General features: G+C 45.2%; 1 protein-coding gene across 6 annotated transcripts in view; it reads right to left on the reverse strand.

Moving 5' to 3' along the window:
* The window catches only part of LOC1271567 (protein winged eye), a 309,805-nt gene extending 286,666 nt beyond the window's left edge, over positions 1 to 23,139 (reverse strand). For 2 of the 6 annotated variants that reach the window (XM_061647327.1, XM_061647328.1), the window contains exon 1: positions 22,622 to 23,131. The gene's annotated coding sequence lies outside the window, so the exon portion shown is untranslated. Of the gene's footprint in view, positions 1 to 22,621 lie in introns of all 6 variants that reach the window. The other 4 variants (XM_061647330.1, XM_061647326.1, XM_061647336.1 and 1 more) reach the window with 3 other exon arrangements.
* Positions 23,140 to 25,007: the final 1,868 nt, after the last annotated feature.

Below are 25,007 nucleotides of genomic sequence, written 5' to 3' on the forward strand. Positions count from 1 at the left end.
CGATACCTGTTTGCGCAGTACCCTCCACACAGATTTAAACACAGAATTACAAGTGCCATTAGGCACTGTAGTTTTGTGAGCAGCCAAGGTTCATTGTGCGTTTGTTTGGAGGAGTTTGCAGTCTAATTATAAAATCTTGAAATGTTAGAAACAAGGAAAATATGAAATTAAAAAAAAAAACATAAATCATTATCACAATCAAAAACTACAAAATCTTAGTTTACCTTTTCCTTGTTTTTTCTTCTAGAATTCCAGTTACTAGTATTATTTACTCAATCTTTAGTAAACAATCAGTTCATCATTCAAATCACGTCCAAAACTAAAAAGGTGAGAAACCTTCGTAACTCGTCCTATCAGAACGAAGGTTTGATCAACCGACCTAACAAACAACAACACACCGTGATTAATTTAAACTGACTAGCGAAACCCTCGTAAACAATTTGTGTGAAGGCTTTTTAAATAGAGTAGTGTCATTTTAAAACGCTCATGCATGTACTTCAAACAAAAAACGTAATTTTTACAAAAAATCCTTTTAAAATTGAATGCGGTAATGTATAAAGGGGCGATCCCGTGGTACAGTCGTCAACTCGTACTGAACAGAACTGAACTCGGAACTATACGAAACTGAAGTAAGTCTATATAGGCCCGGCATGCCAGCGTAGGACGTTACGCCAAATAAAAGAAAAATGTATAAAATATATAAATTTCCAGCAATATACTAAATAACGAACAACATTGCATCCTGTAAAGTATTCTATGTTGTTTATTTTGTTCAGTTTAATCAATTTGTTGGCACGATATCGACCTCGTGCGAGATCTGTGCGGCGAAAACCTTATACGCGAGAGCCAGTTGCAAGAAAGTCTACAAAGCTACAAAAATAAACGGATTGTTACCAGGCGTAACTACATTCAAAAAATACGTGCGAATATTTCTTTCGAAAACTACAATTCGTGCAAATAGTTATCGCGATGAATCAACGCGAGTTTAATTGTGGTGGCTGCGAGCGGCATATTACTGTGAATGATATGGTGCTGTGCAATAAGTGCAAAATGAGGTACAACCACGGATGTGTCGGCGTCACCACAGTGACAAAATACCGGGCGTTGTGTTGCGATTCGTGTATGATAAAGGTGTCAAAGTGCAAAGCTAAGGAGACGGGTTACACAATGACCTCCGAGGAAGCCAACGCGAAGACGAGGAAGCCTGCAGATAGTTGCGACGGTGATAATAAGGCCAAAGAAGCAGTATCTAGCGAGGGCGAAACCTCGGCGAACAAGCTGTCCACAGGAGAAGAAGTGCCCATGATGATCCACGCTGCAAGGATGACATCTACCACGAACGCATCAAAAAGGGCGTCAACTAAAAGCATAATACAAGCTGCACTTACACGACTTGTAAAAGTGCAGCATCTAGAACGAGAAATGGCCTTGAAGAAGTTCGAACTCAAAATGGCCAATCTGAAGTTCGAGCAAGAAAAGATTCGGCTTCAATTCGAGTACGAACGAGAATCGATTCGATCTTCCGTGAAGAAAACATTCACAAAACAGACGAATTGCAAGCAGCTGCAGCAGCAGCAACAGCAACATCAACCGCAGCAGGCGTAACCAACACAATTATTTCTGATAAATAAGCTATCCTATCCTTTTGATAAAAAAGAGCTTAGAGTTTTCAACAAAGATAAACAAATCGGATAGGGCGTTTTTGCTGACTTAGAAGTGAAGACAAGTTTCTTTTTTTTAATTTTATTTAGAATTCTACATTACAAAACAATTAGAACAAAAAATACTTGAACTGCGATCAAAATACGAACCACTTACAACCAATTTTAAAATACTTTGAGAACAGTCTTTCCTCGAGTTACGCGAGTTCCAGTTACGCAAATTTTTAATTTTGCAAATGTCAAATGCAAACTAAACTGAATTATTGCGTAAAAGTTTCAAATTGTTAAAAAGGCTGGAAAAATATAATTTTCTTTACGAATCTATTACATAAGTAATTAAGTGAATAAAAGTGAATAAAATATGAAGATATAAAATTTTATCAAAAATAACCAATCATCAACTATATTTTGGCTGAAAAACGCAATGTTCGATTTTGCGTAATGCATTTTTGCGTAACTCGGAGAAAGAGTGTATGCTTTGTTATTACACCAAAAGATCAAAGAACTTTAAAATTGTACAGCTTTAACATTTTTACATATGTTAGTTGTACCAGTGACTGACTTTGTGTCAAACCTGGCCAAAATTTCAGTTTCAATTTAGTTTTGTTTTTGTTTCAGTTGCTCCTGTCAACTTTTATTGTTTTTTTTTTTGACAGGTTAATGTTTTTTTATTTCTTATTTTGCTCATATTTCCTAATAAATGCACCACACCATTAGACAGTACACCTTCTAAAGGAGGATAAAAAGGTATTATTTACGATAAGGATGTAACCAATAAAAACACAGTAACTAAACCACAAAACAGACCCAAACAAGAAGTAATACACTTTGTCAATTGCCAGGAATAAATAAAGCCATATCGAAAGGATATGAGCCTGCTGCTGCTCGCTGGAGGACCAACGTCCTGTGGTTAATTAGCTTACTATAGCATCAGACCGGAAGGACACATCTATTCCGAAAAAGAAACGCCTTTCAACGAGTGGCCACTGATTTAAGGCCGTACTGGCATGTTGCAGTTCAACAAAATATAAATCTATACGTACTCCCTCCCATTACTCCTACGGTTTAGGTTGCTTTTTAAAAGACAATAAAGAAACGACAGAATTACCCACCAAGTGCTGTAAGTGCACCTTCCGGGCGTGCACGAAGACGCAAACCGTTGCAAAAATTAGCTGTCGTTCTTTGAAAGGAAACACATAAATTATTACGCGACCACAGCAAGGCCATCGTTACTGCTTGGCCGAAAGCACCTTGGTGAAGAAAAATGGCAAACAGGCACTCCCGCCCCGATAGCCCGAACCCTTCGAGCGCAAATATTTTGGCCATCTTTAGCTCACGCTGCACCTCGCCAAAGTATGACCAAACAAGAGAAACAAAAACACGGCCTGGTGAAAAGTCTGCTGGTGAGTCTGCAAACTACCTTTTGCTTCCTTTTTTGCGTTACTGTTCTTTCCTTCTCTCTTGTTCGCGCTTGTTCTCGCTCCTCGCTGCTGTTGCCATCGCGATTCGCTGTTTACCGCAACCTTCTCAAGCTGACTTTCTCCCCGGTTCCTTCCGAGGTTCCACCAACGGTACCATCGTTGGGTCTTCAAGTCGCCTCCGATGGCAGGTTGAAATGAAATATGAGATCGGAAAGACACTCCAACGGGAGCCAGCGCCGCTTTCAGACACTTTCCACCCATCAAGCGCCTGTCGTTCGGGATTTCTTACATGTCGCCACCGTTCAGTGTCAGGCCACTGCCGCCGTACGTTCGAGAGCCACATTCTTCCTGCTTGCCGTTCCGCCAGATTCTTCTCACAAACCGACCCCGCCGCGGGTCCACGATCCGCTGGCGTGATGGAGTTTTGATGTGTTTCCCGCGGTCTTATCGTAATTAAAAATCTGGTTTTTAATTTCGTTTAGCGTGCACTGCTTCCTTGCGGGCTGAAAGACATGTTTGGTCGATAAATTGACTAATAAAAAAATATATTCCCCCATCAAACCATCCCGCTGCTTTGGCAAGGAAAAGGATTGGCACCGACACATTGTACCTTGCCGCTAGAGAGGGGTGGTAGTGTAGTGGTAGCATAGCAACAGAAAATTCCAGCCCATCGTTTGCTTAGATCTGGGAAATATGAAGGTACCGGGCAATGGGCTAAAGCCAATGATCGGCACCACGAGCGAAGCAAAGGGTGGGAGAAGTGTCATGGTGAAAAACACCTACATTCAGCCGGGCGTATTTAAACTATTCGATGTCATTTATTAAAGGAGAATGTTTGATAAAATTAAACAATATTCCATCGGTTAGCGCAAAACATATTAATAGTCATTTTGATGTGAGGCCAAACTTGTTTGATGTTTGTTGTGGAATTTTCAATCCTCACTTCGTGCCAATCATCTATCAAATCGTTCGCATACCAAAAAACCAAAACATAACGGACCGAGCACATATGAAGTAACCGCTGCAGAACGCCCCTGCACTGACGATTGATGTGTGCGACAAGTGTTTGGGCAAGTGATCGGCACAAATAGGCATGCCGGGCTGAAGAACAATAAATCAAGCGGAGCCACATTTCGAAAGTAACAATTAAGAAAAAATGCCCACAAATTATAGGCTCTTGGAGCCGGCCGAACCTCGCAATTGGGCTGCGATCGTAACCAAGCCAACGAACGGTTTGGGCCACTGTTTCATCCAAGCTGACTGCCATTCGCAAAGGATGGACTGCTCGTAAATTACCCTTCACACGTCAAATAGATTCGTTACTCGTTTGAAAGAAAATTGATTAAAATAATGCCAAGCTCCATTAAAGTACAATGTTATGGCAATTTCCATCAACATCGTTAAGCATTCTAACATTTTCTTTTAATCATTCACATGGCGTCTATCCTATTCTGCTACAGTGTTCATCTAAGCGCTTTAGCTAATGCAATTTAAAGGAAAATTCAGCGATACCAACGTTTGTTTTTCCTACTCACTGTCACCGTTTTTTTCAGCTATATTCATTTGACTATGCCACTGAAAAATCAAACTAGATTCTAACGTTCTACAACGGTTTTTTTTTATCTCTCACTCTCTCTCTCTCTCTCTCTCTCTCTCTCTCTCTCTCTCTCTCTGTCTATCTCTCTCTGCATACACTTTTTTAGCACACAGCTATATGCTGGCTGACTGTGAACGAGCTGCAGCTCACGTGGAAAGCAAAACAAGAAATCGTCTGTATAAAATAGGAAAACAGAAAGCGCTTCGAAAGCAAAGCAGTGCTCAAACCCATCGGCAAATGGAACGATCGGACGCGGTAATGCAATTCGGATTCGACCATACGATAAACAACAAAACAAACAGACAACATATATAAAAAAATACAATTCCCCTTCAGCATACAGCAAAGCATGTTTGAAAGAAAACTATTTCCAATAAGACCATTTTGTGAGCGGACGAGCGTTAGGAAAAACGAACAACAACAACAATATTACCAGCTTTACGGCAAAATAACACTACCATTCCGCATGTGCGCGTGGTAGATTGCGTTTTTTGCCCATGTACATGGCGCTCGCACTATCATAGCGAGAAAATTTTAAATTAAATTGCACGATTGAAATCCACGCTGGATATCGGAGCGATTGCTTTTAGATTTTTATTAAATGCAATTTAGCGCGTGCTAATCGGCTTAGTGTAGATCGACATGAAATATTGATTCTTTTTAAAATTAACTTCAAAAAACGAATTTTTCTACCCTTCACATTTTTCTCAAGTATTTGTTGTTGCTTGAATGGTACACTCACGCCGGCTTTGAGCGTAGTTTGCACAACAACATTAAGCTAACCAAAACAAAACATGCAATACCGTTCAGGCCCTGCAGGCCTTACTGTTGTGTTGGCTCGCCAAAAAAAAAAACACACACACATTCCCAGGCCGGTCACTTCCGCGTGTTGATATGGTTTCTGATTTGTTGACCCACCGAGCAAAGGAGTCAAACGCTTCAACTTTCCTCGTTGCGGTCGCCCAAACTAACCCAAAAGGGAAACCCATACAAAATATAGCAAGCGATAGAACGAAAAAATAAACACTGATCGAACAACAATAACAAAACGCAAAAAAAACGAAACGCAGAACCCTCGCCAGTACCAATCATGCCGACATCAAAAACTAACTAATCCAACAGCGACCCTCAGATGTCACCCTAAGGGCACACTACCGGTTGCAGAGCCCAGTTGGCCGTACAATGGGCACCGCCACCGGCGCACCGGTAAGTTGTATGTGGGGTACGGCGGAACTCACAATGACAATAATGGTAAGAAGGAGCGGCAAACACACACAAAAAAATCAGAGTTCAACCTTTGCCGGGGCAGGTTCATAAAAGGCAGGATCATATGCACCCTGCGGTTAGATGCCCGGGATGTCTGCCCCCGCAACTGGCCTGGCTGGCGAGGGACAAGTTCATCAAGCCGTCCATTCTAGCGCAATTAGTATCGAATGTTGATGTTGTTGTATGTGTGTGTTTGTATGTGTGTGTTTGCGTTCCGATTGTTGGCAGGCCTAACCAGATCACACCCGATTGTGTAGATACCATTCCCTTCGGCTTTGTGATTGCGAATTGTTGGTACAGTTCGTGGTGGCTGCATTTTCCTGTCTGATGAATATGATTTGATGAGAAATTCGATACCAATTTTCTACATTTCGTGTTTCATAAATCGGCCCACCCACCGCCCTAGTCGGAGTTTTTTACGCCCATGTGGGCGAACAATCACAGATGAATTTTGCAGTAAAGTAAGATGAAAAGGTTTGTGCTGTTGATTATTTAATGCTGGAAGAACTTTAAAGTTGTGCACTACGAAAGGTAAAGTTTTCCCTAACGCGCGATTCAACAAATCCTGCCCGTACGCTCCGGAGGAAGAGCCTCCAAAGACAAAGACAACACCCGAAACGCAAACGCAAATGTATTGTTTGCCGCAGAACAATAGACAAACGAGCGAAACTCCATCTTGAGGTACCATGTTTTGCTGCTTCCCGGAATGCAACGAATGCAGGCAAATTTGCGTCCCACACGGGAGGTGCGATTGAATCAGGCGAATCGCTGCCAACTCTACCAAACCGACGGTTCCATCTCTTCCACCGTTTGCTGTAGCTACACACAAACACCGAGATATGTGGCACGGTTTATCTCTTCTGCATACAGCGAACGCGCCGAACGAGTCTGCATGCTCTGTCGCTTAAAGAATGTTCTGATATTCTTCCACGAGCGGCAGCAGCAGCAGCACGAGGGCCAAGTTTAAAAACCACGTACCACGGGTTAAGTTGATCGGCGTTCCAGCTTCCATCCAACGGCGACGACCCAAGCAAGTACAACAGGTTCCGCCGCGTTCCATCCTGCGAACCCGAGGGGGAGCGTGGGTAGCGACCGCGGGGCGGCAGCTTATCGATGCATGGTTGCCTTGACTGCCATGGAAACGGATCGGCGAAACGCGAAACTCACAGCAGGGCTGCGGAAGATAAAACGATAAGCAGGCTTGCGATACGATCCCCGTCCACCGAATGTAGGAGATTGGCCCAGTTGGATGGTTGGATGGGCGAGTGGCGGTGGTTGGTGCGAGGAAATGTGACGCTGAGCAAGGGGAAGGTCATACCGCAAACCCTTCGGAGGGAAAAGATTTCACTAGGAACAAAAGACATCTCGGTAGAGGGGCAAAACACGGGACAACGTGAAGCTGGGCAGCATGAATAATATATGGACGTTGTTTGCTTAAAATGTCACCCTCGTCAAGTTGTTTTTATTTTGTGCTGGTTTATTAAAGAAAATGTATGCCGGCAGAAAATCTTTCCTTTTCTGCAACCTTTCGGTAATAATCATGCTTTAAAATAATGTACGAGGCGCTGGAAACGAGCATCTCACTGCGAGTCGTGCGAAGACGGAATGTGAGACACCAGTGAGGATCGCTGGTGGACATTGTTCGCTGGTTGAAGGTAAGTAGACATTTTTACCACACTTTAACTAGCTTCGATTCGATTACATCAATCATTATAGCTGCCTTTTAATAAACACTGCTTTCTGTAGCACCAAATAAACTCATCTGTACCTCACAGTCTCGTTTACTCATCGTGTTACCTTCTGGAATCCATCGTCCCAGTCAGTCCAGGAGTTGCAACCTGTTATTCTGACCCCCGGCCCATTCCTAACCAATATTAATTCATTTGTGCCGGGCTACCGAACATCCCTCTGGGTCCGAAAATACTTTTGCGCCATAAAATCTGATTTATTTCGCTTTTTATTTAATGTCCCGGATCCCGAAACAAGCACCATGGGACGAAACCATCCCAGTGGGAAGATGAATGGCGACAAATCTAAGGTGCCTTCTTGTTAAGATTGTTTGGTTGCTTGATTCATCCAGCTCGCCCGCTCTTCCCCGCACGGGTAAGTTTTTTTTTTCTTTTCCCATCTATTCTCTATTCCCAGCCTGATGCGCGGCCTTACGGAACAGGTCGTGATTGCCGAAATAAAGCCATAAAACCATATCCATTCGTTAGCACGCAGTCGAATAGCGATCGAAATTCATTATTTTCCCAAATGCCCGCAAGACGCGCCCGGTAACGTTCGCGTCATAAATCTAGCCAGCCCAGCAAAAACAGCCATTGAAGTAGTTGCCATAAACCATTTCCCTTGCATCCCCTGCCTAGCCTCTGCCGATAAGCTACGGACAGCTTTTATCATGTAATCTGATCTAAATTTTCCCGAGCTCTCCCGGTCTTTTCATTTTCTTCCTGCATTCGACGACGAGCTTAGGTAGTCTGTACTGATGTGCTGGCAATCGCACCGAGAGGCCTTTTTCTTCTTCGATGAATTTTTCCCAACGAACAAGAAATTTATGAGAAAAACAATCAAACTCGCTGTCTCGCTGAGTGAGTGCGGATAAGTGCAAATGAAATCCGAGAACCATCTTTCCGAGGGCTGTCGTGAAGTAATGATCGAATAGTTGCTTGTTACCATACGACGCGCATGTCTACCAGCAAAGGAACACCTCAACAAATGGGAAAACGAATTGCTTTACATTTTTCGGAAATAATCATCAATCATGCATCCATGCCATTGCATCGTTGATGGATGTTTGGAGGTGTCTAGCGCTTTTTTTCTCTCTCTGTGCAACAAACACCAATCGTTACATTCAGTGGATCGTATGCATAGTTGTTCCTTCCGCCAGTAAACGCCGGGTGGCGACCAATTTATCATACATTCCTTGCTTACCGGTAGCTTCAGATGGAGAGCAGACAACAGCTCACTTACAGTAATTGCATCAATAAAAATACATCAGATCTTCAGCATTTTGGAAGCCCCATTGCTAAATCCTTCAAAGAGAACGCTTTAACTTGTTTAAATGCATCATTTTTCGTTCGGGCTTATCAGAGCGCTGGTCGTGCCACAATGCTACGCCCCTCGGAGCAGTAATTTGGAAAACCCCAACCGCTTGTACTAACCGCACATTAGTGCTTCCCTTTCCACTTCGAACCCACACCATCCTAGCGTCCTCCATGATATGTATAAATATGTATATGGAAAACGCAGATCGACCCCACCAAGCAACAAAAAAAAGAATATCATCAACATTCCCGAGAACCTGCAGCAGCCGCATAATAACCGCGGTAATAAAATTCAATTACGACCCGATCGGTTTACGGGCGTGAGGCCCGAAAATAACAACAACGACAAGGGGAAGGCATGCAGGCATGGACGAAGCGAAATACAGGTGGCGGGGGGAGGGTTTTTTTCTGCCATTCCAATCCACCAGGCTGATGTGTCCTACGGATTGCGAGGTACCATTCGATCCCGCGACCAGCGTGAGGTCCAGAGCTGCCGGGAAAGGAAATCCATAACCGTTTTCAAGCACCAAGAAGCTTGTTAGTGGAGGGTAAAAATTTCCATTTCTTCAAGCACACTCTCGCAAGCGTAAGCCTGTGAGTCGGGGCAGGGGGTGGCATTGCCCCGTTCCTCGCTGTGTGTTCTTCTACCGTAGAATTCAAATTTTCAAACGCGCAACAAGAACGCTGCGGCACCACCGGTAGGGCGGCTTTGCTAGGTTTTCTGTTTTTGAAAGTAAAAATAAAAAAGACTCCCCCTCTATCCATCTTCATGCCGTGCCGGTGTATCGGGTGCAGCGTGGAGGGAGAAAAAACAATCCCACCATTGGAAAAAAGCCTGTTTTCCCGTAAACATATTGAATTCGAAGCGCAACCGGCAAGCGTTTCATCCATATTCTAATGTGCAACCCCCCCCGATTATCATATATGCTTGCCTGCCTAGCTCTGCTCCAGGCACCAGAGGTGACTGACTGCCCCCCGTACTGTACGTTTTTTTCTCGGTTCGGTAGATTTTGGGCTACGAAAAAAAACAGCACGTGCCACACGTTCCCGCACGGGTATACGCGACACGTAGAAATTGAATATTGTGCCAGCTTTAAGTAGAAAAACAAAACCAGATGAAACAATCCCGAATCTTCCCTCCAGGCTCGCGGAAAACAGTTACGGAGGAATTGAAGCAGCGCGCGTTTGGGAGTAAAAGACACCCTGTCTGTCATGAATTGCATTATGGTGACGTTAAAGCCTGCCCATGTGGATGATGGAATAGCGAGTTCCAATAACTGGCTGGATGTAGCTGTACATCACATTTTCTTATCTCACCGTATCGCTTTCCCACCATAGCTGACCTACAGAGTTCTGCCAACCTACAGGGACTTATCGGTCATCATCGCCGTCGGTACAGCCGTCAAAACCCATCAAAGCAAAACCTCGGCACCAACACGGATGACTGCAAGGGCGAAAGCGGCTGTGAACCAACGCGATTGCCATTAATCAAACAATTGTTAACCCCCGAGCACGACATTTACAACTGGTATCCTTTTGGCACACAGTCACACACACAGAGGACGCAACATCAAGGAGGGGGAAGTTGCACCGAGATGACTCGTCTTTCCTATCCCTGCCTATCTGCAATGACTTGCCGATGGTTAAATGGATTTATTTTTTATTCAAAAATTCCCAACGGACACACGACTAGCGCATTCCGTTTTGGCGCACGTTACCCGGATCTTTCGGGAAAAATCGGGACTCACGAAAGATCTCGCGGTCCCGATATCCTATTAGCGATCCTCTTGACAGCCAGCTCTAATAAGCAATTAGCCATTAGGGCGACCATTTATGGACGCCTCAGCCGAACAATTCCGTATTCCGGCTCATAATTGAGACATTCGGTCGCTTTCTTTTTCACTTTATTGAAATCTACCCCGTGGCACTGGAGGGAGGGAGCGAATCGCCCCGGCATTCCCTTTCCTTTCCAGGCACGTGTCGGACACGTTTGAGCAAATATCAACCAGCAGCGGGTGTACCGGTTCGCTTCCATTCCCTTGGGGGAGAGACTAGCGGTGGGGTAGGAAGGGAAGGGGACAGGAGAGGGAAGAAAGGGGGAACCGACCGGTAACCGCACCAGACGGCTTAATTTTATCGCCCAAAACTGCACGAAACCACGCACATTCTGTGCCGGCACAGAATGCCCGGGTTAAATACTCATTAGCAGTGCGCTGCCTGGTGCTACGAAACCGTGCCCAACTTTTCCCACCACATGCACCAGCGGCAGTGAAATGCTAAAACGTTTCAAGAAAATGCTTTTACTTTTAATGAACGAAATGTGTGACCATAATTCTAGCCGACACCAAGGGCTACGCAGGAAGTGTCGCTCATCACAAAATGCAACATGCTGGAAGATGTACGTCCGAGCCATAAAATCCTACTGCCCTGTCCTACCGCTCACCAACATCAGCAAACGGTGTTGTTGTTTTTGTTTTTTATTGTGACGTTCTCCAACAAGGACACTTTTTCGCCCATTAGTTGGTCGTTTGGGCGAACACATTTAGAACTCATAAATGCCGTCATGGCTCCGTCAGCCGTCGCCCCTTTCTGCGAAGATAAATGACACTTTCGGTGTAGCGTGTTTTTTGCCCAGCGAAGAAGAGCGCTTCCCTGTCATTGATCATATTTTGCTGCCGCGCGGCGACTAGCGAGAGTGATGGTGTTAACAAAACACAGCGAAAAAGAAAACAAACTTACGCCAAACTTTTCCTTTTCCCTTTGCAATTGTTAAATCGTTTGGAATTGATTCGGCAAATCTCACACTCGAACCATTAAATGCGGACTCTTCAAATTAATGACAGTTAAAAGTTCCCCCCCAGCGATGCGCGAAACATGCGTTCGGACAGGCTTAAGCGAACTTTTCGAAGCCCAAGAAAGCTGGCCAGTAAGTGTAGAGTGCGATTTATAATTTTTGCTTTTTGGAGCAGTTACTCGGAAGGCTCGGAACATGTTTGAGTTTTGGGGTGGGAATACAGGAGAGGAGAAAAATTACAATTCGTTCACAACTTTCCTGCTAATGTGAAACATTGTACCAGCTGGTTCGTCACACCGCTCGAGTGATTGTGCTCCACGTTGTATCACTTGCTACAAGCCATCGCTCTACGTTGATTAAGGTGTAGCCATAGGCTTCTCGAGAGCACAAAATTACATAATTGTAGAGCTACTTGCGCATGAAACCCCTTTTCTGTTGGCATGTTCTATCGTTGTTCGCTACTCTCTTCCTACCGCTAGCATAAAGATTGATGAAATCTTAAACATTCCACAAAGTTGCGTAGAGCGACAACACGCACGAGCACGATCCATAGGAAGGCGCACCGCGAGATGAGGGCATAAATCAACGGCAAAGATAAATGTGATCTACTTACATCTGCACCGCCGCTACCCCACGCGCCTGAAACGCGCTCCGGAACGAGTTGCTTGTCCCGGCGAAACCCCACCACATCCCCACCCCGACCGGTCCCCGTCCTAGATTCGGAAAGATTGTCGTGTTTTTAATTTTATTCACATTTAATTGCTCACCATGCCGTACCATGCCCACCTGCACGGGTGCCCGCGTACCAGCCCGCAATGTGCGATCGGCCGCAGCGAATGCTGCTGCTGCTGCGATGAGCTAATAAATGTTTAATTACTTTCGCAAGCGAGCGAGGAAAAACTTTCCACCACCAGCCGGCATGCAGCTGGATGAAATATCGTCTGGCAAAAACCTGGCAAAGAGCGATGCTTCCGCTGCTCGGTAATGGCGGCAGTGCTAACGACAAAGCTCTTAAACAAAACACTCATAAAAATTGGCAAACTTTTAACCGTATTTGCGTATGAAAATAAACAGCCAGTTAATTACCCCCGCGCCAATGCGCGAGCGGATAGCGAAGAGTAATGTGATAGATGAGTTCAATCTATTTGCTCACAGCGGCAAGAAAAGCTAATCTTCTCCATGCGGATGCCGCCGCAGCCGCCACTGCCACCGCTGCTGCCGAAGCAGAACAAACCTTAAAGTACATAAATTATTCATACCAATTCCATCGGCGGGAACCTATCCAAGCTCAAAAGTGAAATCGAATCCGAATTAAAGTCACCGATAGACATTAATCTCCAGCAGAACCTCGAAAGCCACTTGCCGAAGCATCTCGGATTCCGGAAGGCTGGTACACGATGTCACGCTAGAAAAAACGCGTTGAGCGGGCCGGTGTGCCGAGCCTCCCGCGCCTTATCATTCTTACTCGCCGGGCCGACTCGCCGAAGCTAATTGAGACCGTGCGCCCAACCCTTGGCAACCCGAATGCCCAGCCCAGTGTGCTGCACGGTCATGGGAATTGTTCCACTGGTGGTGGACTTCCTTTACGGGCTTTTTTTTTTGCCAACCAATTCAGTAACTAACGCTCTTTGATTTATTTACTTTTTTTGCCAACTTGTTTTGTATGTGCTTTTTTCTGCTCCTTGCCCACCACCAACGTTTGTGTATCGGTGTGTGTTCCACCGCTACCTTTGTCCGCTTATCGCTTGCGCCTTTGTTGTTGCGGTACTTTCGTTTGACAAGCGTTTAATTTATGGATTCATTCCAAAGCCAATATGTTCGCGGTCGGTGTACCGGGGCCTTGATTTTGGGATGTTTTAGCAGGCACAACTGCGCGCTGCTTCCCGGTGCGTGAGTGTTTGTGTGTGTACGTGTTTGTGTGTGTGTGCCCCGGGGAGGGGGTAGGTTTGTTTTGCGTGGTCCCACGCGCAGACTTTAATGTCCTTCTCATCCCCACAGAATGCTGGATCCCCACTTTAAGGCACCACGCGGCAAGCAGAGGCGGCCAATTTTGCACACTGACGTTCGCTCCAACGTCCCCCTCCCCTAAATGGCCCACACAAACAGACAAATGAGCTCCTTCAATTGCAATAACCATGACATTCGTGCTGCGATTTTGCAATGTGCATGACAGGTTCGGAATATGTTTTTGGTGGGCCCCTGTGTGCTCGGCGTTGAGAGCGAAGTTTACTTTTTCCAGCAAACCTATACGTTCGCTTTTGTTCGTTGCGTTCCCAGCTAGGCTAGAAGGAATTTGCTTGATTGACTCTCGGCTAATCCACCGGCCCTCCCCAAACCCTCGCTAGGCATTCTGGCGCGGTTCAACTATCGTTGGAGCTCGCCGCACTGTAGCGTCCGGGAGGGCTCTGCAGGGGTGGAGTTGACATCCCTGGTATGCCGTGCTGTTGCTGTGTTGTGTTTCGGATTTTGACCGGTGCATTGCTTTGAAGAAAGGATCAAAGGACAGTTGAATCACCATCGCCAGGAACGACAATGCGCACTTGGAAACGGGAACGACACGCACGCCGGTCGAGTGGTGGAAAATTTCAATCGAATGCTCCGGCTCCAGCATGATTGCACTAAACTTTTTCGCAAAAATCTCACTCACAGGCGTATGCTAACCATGTGAGAGATGTTTAAAACACCATTCAAAGTCAATTAAGCAAAGTTGGAGGTTATGCTTTCGCCGCTGGAACAGGATGATAATAATAATAATGTAGCAGTTTGTACGGCGCCGCAAAGCACACAAATCAAATGTTAAAAAAGTTACAGAATAAATGTAGCAATAGTTCACTTGTGAGGAATTTAACTTTGTTTCCTTCTCGGGACGCTACAAAAAAAAGAATCCCCGAACCCACCGGGAGAAAAATGTCTCATAAAGTTTTCCCCGTTTTTCTTGCCGTCGGTTGCTTCAGTTGCTAAAACTTGGTCTGCCGTGTGCCGGATCTCGAATTTCCTTTTCTGCAGGGTTCTTGGGTACGGATGGGATGCTTTTTTTCCTTATTTCTTGCTTATCCTAGTTTTCCTTGCAAAACCTTTCGTTCGGTACAGTTACGTAACATACATTCGCGTGGGCGCATTCAAAGCACTCATACACACACACACATACATAGGCCGTACGCTAGGCCCACGGACGGACGGGTGGTATGAAAAATTAATCCAATCAAAATTGCTTCATCCCTGCATCGGAAAAAGGTCCGTTCGGTAAGCGTGGTCGGTCCGTGGATCGTCCCTAGCCCGGGATGGACGACATTTTCGCATCGCAACAACACTTGCATGAGAGTGTACATAAGCGGAAGGATAGCCAAAACCGCAAGGCAAATGACGGCAGGCGGGGAAATCACCTCCCCTACACCGCTCCTCTCTTGGCGGGTTGTGCGAGAAGCAACATCAAACGGGCGGGCGAGAGTGAGATGCTCTGCAGAAAAATAAAGCAAGAAAATCCAACGTCAAAACGAAAGGCAGCTAGGTCGATGGAAGTAGCATCGACAGCAGCATAATTCCATGATCCCAACAGCTCGGGCACACACACAAACACGCACACAAAAACACCCCACTGCACGTAAACACCGTGGCACGCTAGGTTCCGAAGGGAAACCGAAAAATGTGAACCAGGGGCGCTGAGGCAGCCCGAACCGCCGACCTCTGGCAGTCGGCCGGCCGCCTCGACAGCTCACGACAGTGCGAGCGAGAGAGGGTGTGCGTGTGTGTGTGTGTGCCGGCGCATTCGTGCTTGCAAGTACGGGGAAAAGGAGCGTTACCCCTCGGCAAAAGGATCCGGTTCACCTCGGCGGGCCGGGGCACTATATGCGACCGGGAGGGTGCAAAATGGGGTGGCTTTCTAGTGACGGAGGGTTTGAAATCGGCCGAGGCCAAGGGTTATGCGCGCGACAGGCGAGCGAGTGAGTGAGAGAACTGAGTCACTGGCAGAGGGTGCGAAAGCGAGAGAAAATACATGCTTGCACGGTTATTACCAAGAATCTCATCAATAAAAAATGCCAGCGGCAATTATAAACACAATCAACGGGTGCGGGCGACGGGCTGCGCGGGGTGCGGTGGATGGCACTAGGGTGCGCCCGTCAGGGTGCCATCCGTCCGAGCCGCGCGCGTCCATCCTCCCCCTGCTTACCCCTTACGGCCACGACCGTTCTGCACGAACGGGCGCGTACGTCCACTTCGGAAACGAACGACACGACGCGCGAACGGAACCGACAGGTTGGATCGATGAAATTGTGAACCAAAGCGACACTAACGACCCGACATGCTGGGTTGTGGATTTTAGTGTACATGAACGTCGGTTTTAGTAGGTTGCCGCAGGCGATACTAGGTAGATTAAGTAAATAGCTAAGTTTGAACTGACAGTTTGTGCAAATTTATATTGTCTCTCTCATTTTTCAGTATGTTTGAGTTTTGTGAACATTATTTTGAGTCAATTTATGATTTATTTATATAATTTTCTGCACTTAAACTAATGTAATATTTACTCGTGGAACAGCCTCAGTGTTCAAATAAAAGTTGCTGTAACGTATACATGGCTTGTTTCTCATATGGAAATATCGACTAACTTTATCCGGTTGCGTGGTAAAATAAGTCCTGAATAATACCGACATGACCGCAAGACTCATGTCCACAAACACACCACAAACAGAAAATATTCACTCCTGGTTTGCATTGTACTAAGACTCTTCATAGAAACATAACCATACAACTCAAGTGAAGAAATGTGTACAATACAAATGAGAAAATAAAAACAAACCGCATCAAACAAATACAATTACGACGGCAAATAAGCAACAGAGTGGCGAGGCGAATGCTTTTGAAATAAGGTTTACACTTCTGATCCGGTTTATGATTACTTCAACAAATTTGTTTTGCCTTTTGTGAGTTTGTTCGCTGCTTTTTGCTTGTGTAACGCTGAAAAGTTGCATATTTTCTCGATTAATTTTAAACTCTTTTCATTCCGATTATTTAATTTGACTTTCTTTTTTAGTAAGTAGTATATAGTACGTTATTTCGTTACGTTTGTGTTGCATTATTTTCCCATTTCAGCTCATGCTCTCATAGAGCAAGCTCATTTCAGCTCAGCAATGTTTAGAATCATTTGTGAATGTGTACATATAGATATGGTGCGGATATGCTAGTGAAAATATAAAATACCAAAATGTATGATAAAATAATCCTGCTACGGTAAGTTTTAAAGATTCTGTATTTCATTGCTTCGGTTTTTGTTTTTATATTTTGACGATCAAGTTAAATGACACGTTGCATCCCACAACCTTTCTAATTTTTCAAAATGCTGTAAAGCAAAATGATAGAATATTCTTAAATTTAAGTATTTTGGAGGAATTAATTTCGTTACAAATTATACGTTTGTACTAACATTTCAATAAGCATTCAGTATCTTCACCCACTTTCCTTGTGCGTTAATTCTTTGTGATTTTTTTTTCTCTCTCTTCAGTTCTTTGTAGTTTTTTACCTGAAGATTTCGCAAAACTTATCAAGATTAGAGTTAGAAAGTTAAAATTTCAGCTTGCCTGTAGTACAGTATGCATTATCCAGCTTGTATTTTTCATACCCAATAGACATGCATTTCATAATATTGGATTTTAACTATTATGTACAAACACAAATACATATCAAAATCGTATTGTTTTCCATTTGAATGATAATCCATAATTAATAACACTATTAGCATATTTTTCATTTCAAACTGATGCAAACCTTATTTGATAACATATTTTTGCTTCATTAAAAAATATAAATCACTAATTCTGAGACGAATCGACGTTTGTTGACATTTATGTGTGGCTGAAATAATTTAGGCCGAAAATCTAATCAGCTAAAACTATGTCTGATAATCTGAGATAATTTTACATAATTTTAGCTGCCAACTGTAAAACTTCAGATAAAACAAAAACTGGTTAGTTTCATGAAAGCTGCCACTACTATTTGGCTTCTCTTTATTTATCAGTAAAATCTAGAGTTTCGTATGTTAGAATCCGATTAATGTTTTAGTTTTATTGAACAAAGTATCGAGACTAAAGTAAGTTCACTGGATTATGCGAATTAAACGAAATATATAATCAATATGAGATACATAAACATAAACGACATTAATATTTAACAGTTACAAAACTAGAGCAACAATAACGATGATAAAACGTCAATGAACATGAATTTAAAACAAACTAATTATATAAACATTACTAGTTCTAATAACAATTCTACCTAATTTTGTTCCAACATCAGGGAACACAGCAATACTACACACCTAATCGCTAGACATTGTGCACCACTAAACAACTCCAATAACATGTCTTTGCACGCACGCATTTTAGCTCAGCTGTTACGTGTGGACGCTTTGTTCACCGATGTTTTACAACATGTGTCATCCCACGCTTTATCCCCAGGCCACCCTGGCATCTGCCTTCACTCTTCCAGCCCAACCCTACCGTACCGCAATGAATTCTAATGCCGCATGTTATGCGTCTAAAAACAGCAAAGTTTTAGAATTATTGTGTACTTCAAAACGGCGACGCTTTTAGGTCGCACCGTTTTACCGGATAACTTTCGCTTCCCGAGGACCCCATCAGCTCCACGCCGGGCATGCACTTGAGAGATTTGACGATTTCTGGAGACGGTTTAATGAAGATGGGCGCGCATCTGTGAGTGGAAAACATAGTAATGCGCACTCAAAACACCAAAAAAAAAAAGCAAACAAACAAACTCTTGAAACTCTGCCATCCACGAACGAGAGCGGCTTTTTGAGTGAGCGAAAAGTTTTCCGTTTTTCAACTCCGCTCCCTCCCCGCAACCCTTCGCCACTAAAGGTATGCCAATTTCCCTGCTGGCCTCCTATTTGTAGGCCTGTTGGCAAAAGCAACAACGACTGCGATTGATGCACTGGCAGAGGCGGAATCACGCACCGTATGTACGTTGTCGCACGGATATGGTCGGGTTGGAAAACTCCTCCGTTCGGCCTTCCTGCCCCGGAAAACCCGCACACCCGTTGCGGAACAGTCGCCTGTCAGGAGATACGGATTTAGGATCGCGCTAACCACCGTCCCCTCGCATTCTCACACTACCTCGCACGGCCTATCGTAAACCGCATCGATCCGTGGATAATTTTGAAACAAATTCACCCATACACCGGATTGACGCTCCTTTAATTCCATCCGCCTTTCGTCTTTGCACAAGTGCCTCTGTTGATGTTGGTGGTTGGCGCTAAAGTTAATATGCTGCTGCCTCTACCACACCCTTGCACGCTCCGTCTTGTGATTTTATCCTCATCTCCCTTCCCGGCCCTTTCCTTCATCGCCCTCCATCGAAAGACAACGGCGGCCGAGCGCGACAACGATGGAAAAGCCAACCCGATACACACCCGCCCGTACGCCTGGTACCGCAGTCACGTTGCGTAATACACGGCCACAAGGCAAACCCTTTTTGCACTTTTGCCACTTTTCACTGCGAAACCAACGGGAAGCGGCGAAACGCCTAATGCGGAAGGACCGACGGGGAAATGGGGAGCGATGTTTAAGGTGCTGTTTAATGAGGTTGAATTTATGAGCAAACTTTCTGCGCGTGTCGCTGTCTTGGCGTCGGCGGTCGGTTCAATCGATGCCCCGACCGTCAGCCCTGGGAGGACGGAGATAAACGGAAGCCTCCCAGTCGGTCCGATTGGTGGCCTACTGGCAGGCTGCAGAGCTGCACGGCTCCCGACAGGAGTAATGTACATTTTACGGCACTCTAATGAAACCCTTTTTTTGCAACGTGGGGGTCTTGCTGGAAGTTCAAATTGCTATCATACTGCACGTATGAAAATGAGGGGCAAAAACACAGTTTTTAAAAGTAGCTTTTAAACAGATATACTTCTGCGAAAGTGTAAACATGAATATGCATAATGTACATTTAGAGCTATAATCCGTACAAATATGGGATAAAGTGCAATAACGATTTGAACAATATTTTTATTTCCATGTTTATATCAACAGGAGTAATGTTTGAGCAATTAAACTGTATTTAAATATAAAACTAGAACTAAGTATATTACTCAACTAGCTGAATTTAATTTCTTTGAAACTTCACAACCTTTGCACGATTGAACTACGATTTCTGTCAAACATCTGAACTGTGCTAAAAGAAGTGTTTTCGATTTATCGCTCATCCTACTAAAGCAACAGAAAATCACGTTTACCTCGCAATGGTGCATGAATTTTCAATCGCTTTCCAAAAGCTGCAGCTCTTCAACAAACTCATAAAGCGGTATAAAAAAAAATCAATAGCCTCAGTATACAATGCTCCATTTAAGCTTCGGCCGGGATGGTCCAACAGTGAAAAGTTGTGAAATACGGGTTGGCCAATAAAAAACGGCACGAGGACAAGCGAAAAGAAGGGATAAAACCGGGAAGCGGTCAAATGTTTCGTATCGGATGTTCGATTGACCCACTTACAGGGGGGGGGGGGGGGGGGGGGGGCGAGGCCCACAAGCCGGATTATTTTGTTGCGATTCGATTTATTTTACAGCCTTCCGCTGGTCCGCTCCAGCCCGCGGTCCTGCTTTCCACATTCGTGCCACGTCCACAGTCGCCATGGTTGCGAATGCTGCAGCCATCGAAGCGATTCGAAAAAGGACACTGCAGCGCACCGAGTGCACCAAAAAGCAATTTTGTTTGCCAATTGGTTTAAGCGGCACAGCTGAAACCGAGGGTGGAAATGTGTGTTGAATGGAAAACGGGTTACGTGCTTCTTTTTTTTTTTGTTGCTGCAATTGAATTACATTTTAAAGATCTGCATGGACGCTGAAACCTGCAGATGTTACAGTTTTGATGAGAATATTTTATATCACATGCAATATCGCGCTTTCGCTGCATGGTTCAGCATTAATTTGAACCACTGTAAAGAAAATCAATTCAACGCAAACCAATCGACCCTCCGACACTAATCGGCTAACCTTTGGCTGAATTAATTACGGATGAAAACCGTGCTCAGAATTATCGTTAATTTAATACACAATTAAAGAGGATAATCGGCGCTGTTTCGCATTCAAATAAACATGCACAAATTATTTCTCTCCCACTGCGCCCACAAAACCACCCCCCTCCGGTGGAGCTTTTCCGGGCCGACCTGAAGCGCATCGGTCGTTTCCGGACAGTGTCATCAGCAGGGCTATTTTGCGCAAACAGTCGCACACCGCACGCTCACCGGACCACCGCACACGCATCGGGGCGCACTTTATGGCTCATCATGCAATCAATATCTCAAAACGGTCACCTGCTGCCATTGCCATCCCCTGCATCGCCCTACGCATGACAACGACGCAACAAAAGCCATCCGACATCCGACTGGTGGTGTGAGCAAGACAGCACCATATTAACACCTTCCCGTACAGGGATGAACGTTGGGGGAATACGGCACGGAATTACACGCATAAACCCCACATCCTCCATTCCTGCATCCTTCACACGCCGAATCAAACGACCGTCTTGGAGACACTCAGCAAGACAGACAGTCAGACAGACCGACAGACAGTCAGAGCCCGGGAAAATCCCGCTCGCGTGGCACAACGATTCCGACCGAGCGTAATCTTCGCTTGAGACATTTTCACCGCATCCCCCCCTCCCTTTCCACCCAATCGATCGGACGGCACACCTGCCAGGCCCTCAACAGGTGAGGCAAATGGTGCCGGGCAAAGGCGTTCACCTGTCCGTCGGCAGTCGATTACCTCACAAGAAAGCAAAACGCCAAACGCGCTCCCTCCGCACAAGCAATCGCTCTATCTTGCTCGCACTCTCCACACTTAAAGCTACATTTTGCTCAAAAACACTCGCACCTACGCACCAGCAAGCCAAGGCACGCTTCCAGTCCGGTCCTAAATCGGTGGTGCGGCTTTAATGTGAATTTTCCCGCCCTTGGGGTGACATCGTCGTTTCGGGGCGCAACGCTGGCAGGGTTGTTCACTCGAGCTGTTCGTTCATTTTGCTTGCGTTCGCCTCAGCCGCGGGAGCGTGAAAAGGTCGGAAAACGACCGCTCGAAACGTGGACAGGACGAACTCGGGACGGGTCGATGAACGCGCTTCCTCGCTGTGGCAAGAGCATTCATCCTGCATCGTTCGGGGCGTGAGAAAGCGAACGGGGCTTGCACTGAACTTTCTCACCAACGAGCAGCTTGCGTACAAGTTCTTGCGTTCCGCTGTGCAGCTTGTGTACAAAATGCGCAAGAAATCGAATTCAATACGGCGTCATCTTCGCCGTGAGAAAGTAAAGTTCAAGGTCATTGGTAAGGAAAACCCCTACCACTGCCGGCTTTCAACGTGTCTTACACCCACCGGACCTGTTGTACATGAACATCAACACTGCTTGCGAACGTTGTGAAAAGCCTGCAATCTTGGGGCGAAAGCTTATGCATAGTAGACGCAATTTTCTCTGATTTTTTCCATCGGGCTATTTTTATGTACAGTTATCGCGGGCAGAAATCAAATTACATCAACGCGTTCTATTTCCAGCCACACGCACGTTTCACCCAAAAGATAAACATACTCTCGTGGTTTTGGTTCAATCTCTCGCTCTCTCCCTCTCTCGTACAGCTTCATTCTCACAGAATTGCTCAAAGTTTTCCAGCTCAAAGGACACAGGTATTGCGTTCCATTCAGGAAAAACGAACGAAAACGACAAAGCACGTGAATTCCCGGAGAACGCGTTTGCTGTACCAGGGTTGAACGGGCTTCGAGAAAGTTCCATTGAACTGCTGGCTGATGGCCATTTATTTTACGGCTGACGAAAAGCGCAATTCTTGGGCTTACCTATTTGGCGACCGTTTCTGTTACACCTTCGTCACTTTCAGTTAGTCACACACATTCATTCAGTTTACCTTTCGCCACTTGCCATTAAAATACTGTACTGCGCACAAGTTTTATGTTTTTCAAAGCTTTATTTGTAACCTGTAAATGGATTCGATGAAGCTTTCACAATGCAACAATGAATTCAATAATATGTAATGACTGCAGGTCACACACTCTACAGATGAATGCCCACATGTATCACTGTTTGCAGCACAATTGCTCGCAGTTAATTCCACTGAAATCGTTTACAAACATAAGCCCAAACACACAGTCGCGCGTAAAATAGACAAATCGTTCGCAAAATAGTCTCTCCATCGTACTGGTGCGTCCTTGCACGTCCGAAACAAAACGCTGGCCACAACATTCGCTCGGTTGCTTTGCCCGCTCCACGAAGCTCCTCACAAAGGATGCACGGTCACGGATGGTTGTAGTTGTACTATTGAATAGCGTGCTTGTAGTAGAGTGAAAGGATGTTCCCACCAAAACGCACCCAGCAGCCAACAGGACCAAGCGAATGAACGAGTGAAATGGTTCCAACGACCACCAAGCGTGCGCTTGGCAGGATGCGCGAACACACACAGCACCGATGGCTCTCGGTGGCACCGGAGTTCAGAGGTCGGTGCATCAGGTGCAATTGTGCGGGGTTGCATCATCAACGGCATGGTTGCACGCACGCACCTACGTCATCGCCAGTCAAAACAACGACGATTTCCCTGCAACACAGCCGGTTTTCGGAGAGAGAGAAAGAGAAATGGAGAGAGAGACAGCGCAGCACACAGCGTGAGCGTGAGAAATTGTTCTATCTCACGCATCGCACTTTGTTTCGCGAAAGGCATGTGATTGAACGAGATTCCTCGATGGTGGTTAGGCAAAGAGGGTCATTTTCCTCCACCCGAGTGAATCTTGCTCGCAGAGAGCACAATTTTCCTGCATGCAATGAAACATTTGCCTGCTCAGTCAGCTTGCATGGTTTTCCTTTTGGTACGCAAATTTTAGGGACAAACTTTGGCAAGGTGCCTTTCAACAAAACGTTGAACTCGTAGTAGAATCAGTAAAAAAAACAATCAACATTGTCGTTCTAAGTTTTCTTTTTATTTTCGCAATCTGATTGACATTACTTATGGTCGGAATGAGCTTCATATTGAAAATTAGTATAATTTAAAGTAATGTAATAAATATAACAAATTGATAGTTTTCAACTTCCATCTACCCATGGTTTGATTTTATTTCCTAGAACTTCATTGTTCTGTTTAAAGCTTTAACAGGAAAAACAATGCAAACATCATGCTGCTGTTAATTCGCCATTGTTTCCGTCATCTCCAATATCCTGAAAAGAGAAAATTGCACCACTGTCGTCAACAACAGGTACGTGACGGAAGGTAAAAACGCAACCATTTCTGCCCGATAACATAAAGCATGATTTAAGGATCCTGGCAGCTACGTGTGCGTAGCCGCCCCGCGCCTACAGCATGTCAACTGCCGAGCGTGCTTATGGCGATGAAATGATCAATGAAAAGTCAGCGAATAACACCGGAAGAGATTTCAATGCTACTTCCCGTTGTAGTACGTTGTACGACAAATCACTGCATTCGTTAAGGTGATTCGCGTATTATTCGCCATCATTGCTGTCGCGTTCATACGCGTAGGCTCTTTCGGTATGCAACGCACGTAGCAATGATTGCTTTTGCCGGCGCAACGAACGACGAGCGAGCATAAAATGATACGGGCGAGAATGTTCGGTACAGCTTTTTTGTCCTAAAAGGACGAATGGTTGTACCACATATATAAAATTATGTTTCAAAACACAGGCATTAGCCTGCAGGTGCATGTTTACCTTTACGTTTCGTACTATCATTAAATATAGCAACTTTTAATTTTTTGCATATAGGCATAACTGTTTCATCTCATAAATGGAAATATTTGCATGTACATTTTTGGTTCTAACTGGTTTTTCTTTACACAGTTGCGGGTGCCTATTAAATACATTTCCGATAATTAAATTAAGTTCATTTATTTAGTCAAATTGGTAACATTCTGTTCTATTGGATAAATTTCTGGCTTTTGTATTACAATGCTTCTGCACCGTCACCCTGGTACATAGTAGTGATGGGTAAATTCAACAAAAATCCGGAATCGCTTCCGGATGACTCCGCCAAAATTGGAAGCGATTCCGGAAGGTAGGTGCGAAACTCCGACCTCGGAGCCGTCCGGAGCCGTTCGGAGCCGTCCGGAGCCGCTAGTCGGCAGCCGGAGCCGGTCGGAGCCGTCGGAGCCGTCGGAGCCGTCGGAGCCGTCCGGAGCCGTCGGAGCCGTCCGGAGCCGTCGGAGCCGTCCGGAGCCGTCGGAG

The sequence above is a fragment of the Anopheles gambiae genome, chromosome 2 (assembly GCF_943734735.2).
Source record: "Anopheles gambiae chromosome 2, idAnoGambNW_F1_1, whole genome shotgun sequence".
NCBI classification, from domain to species: Eukaryota; Metazoa; Arthropoda; class Insecta; order Diptera; family Culicidae; genus Anopheles; species Anopheles gambiae.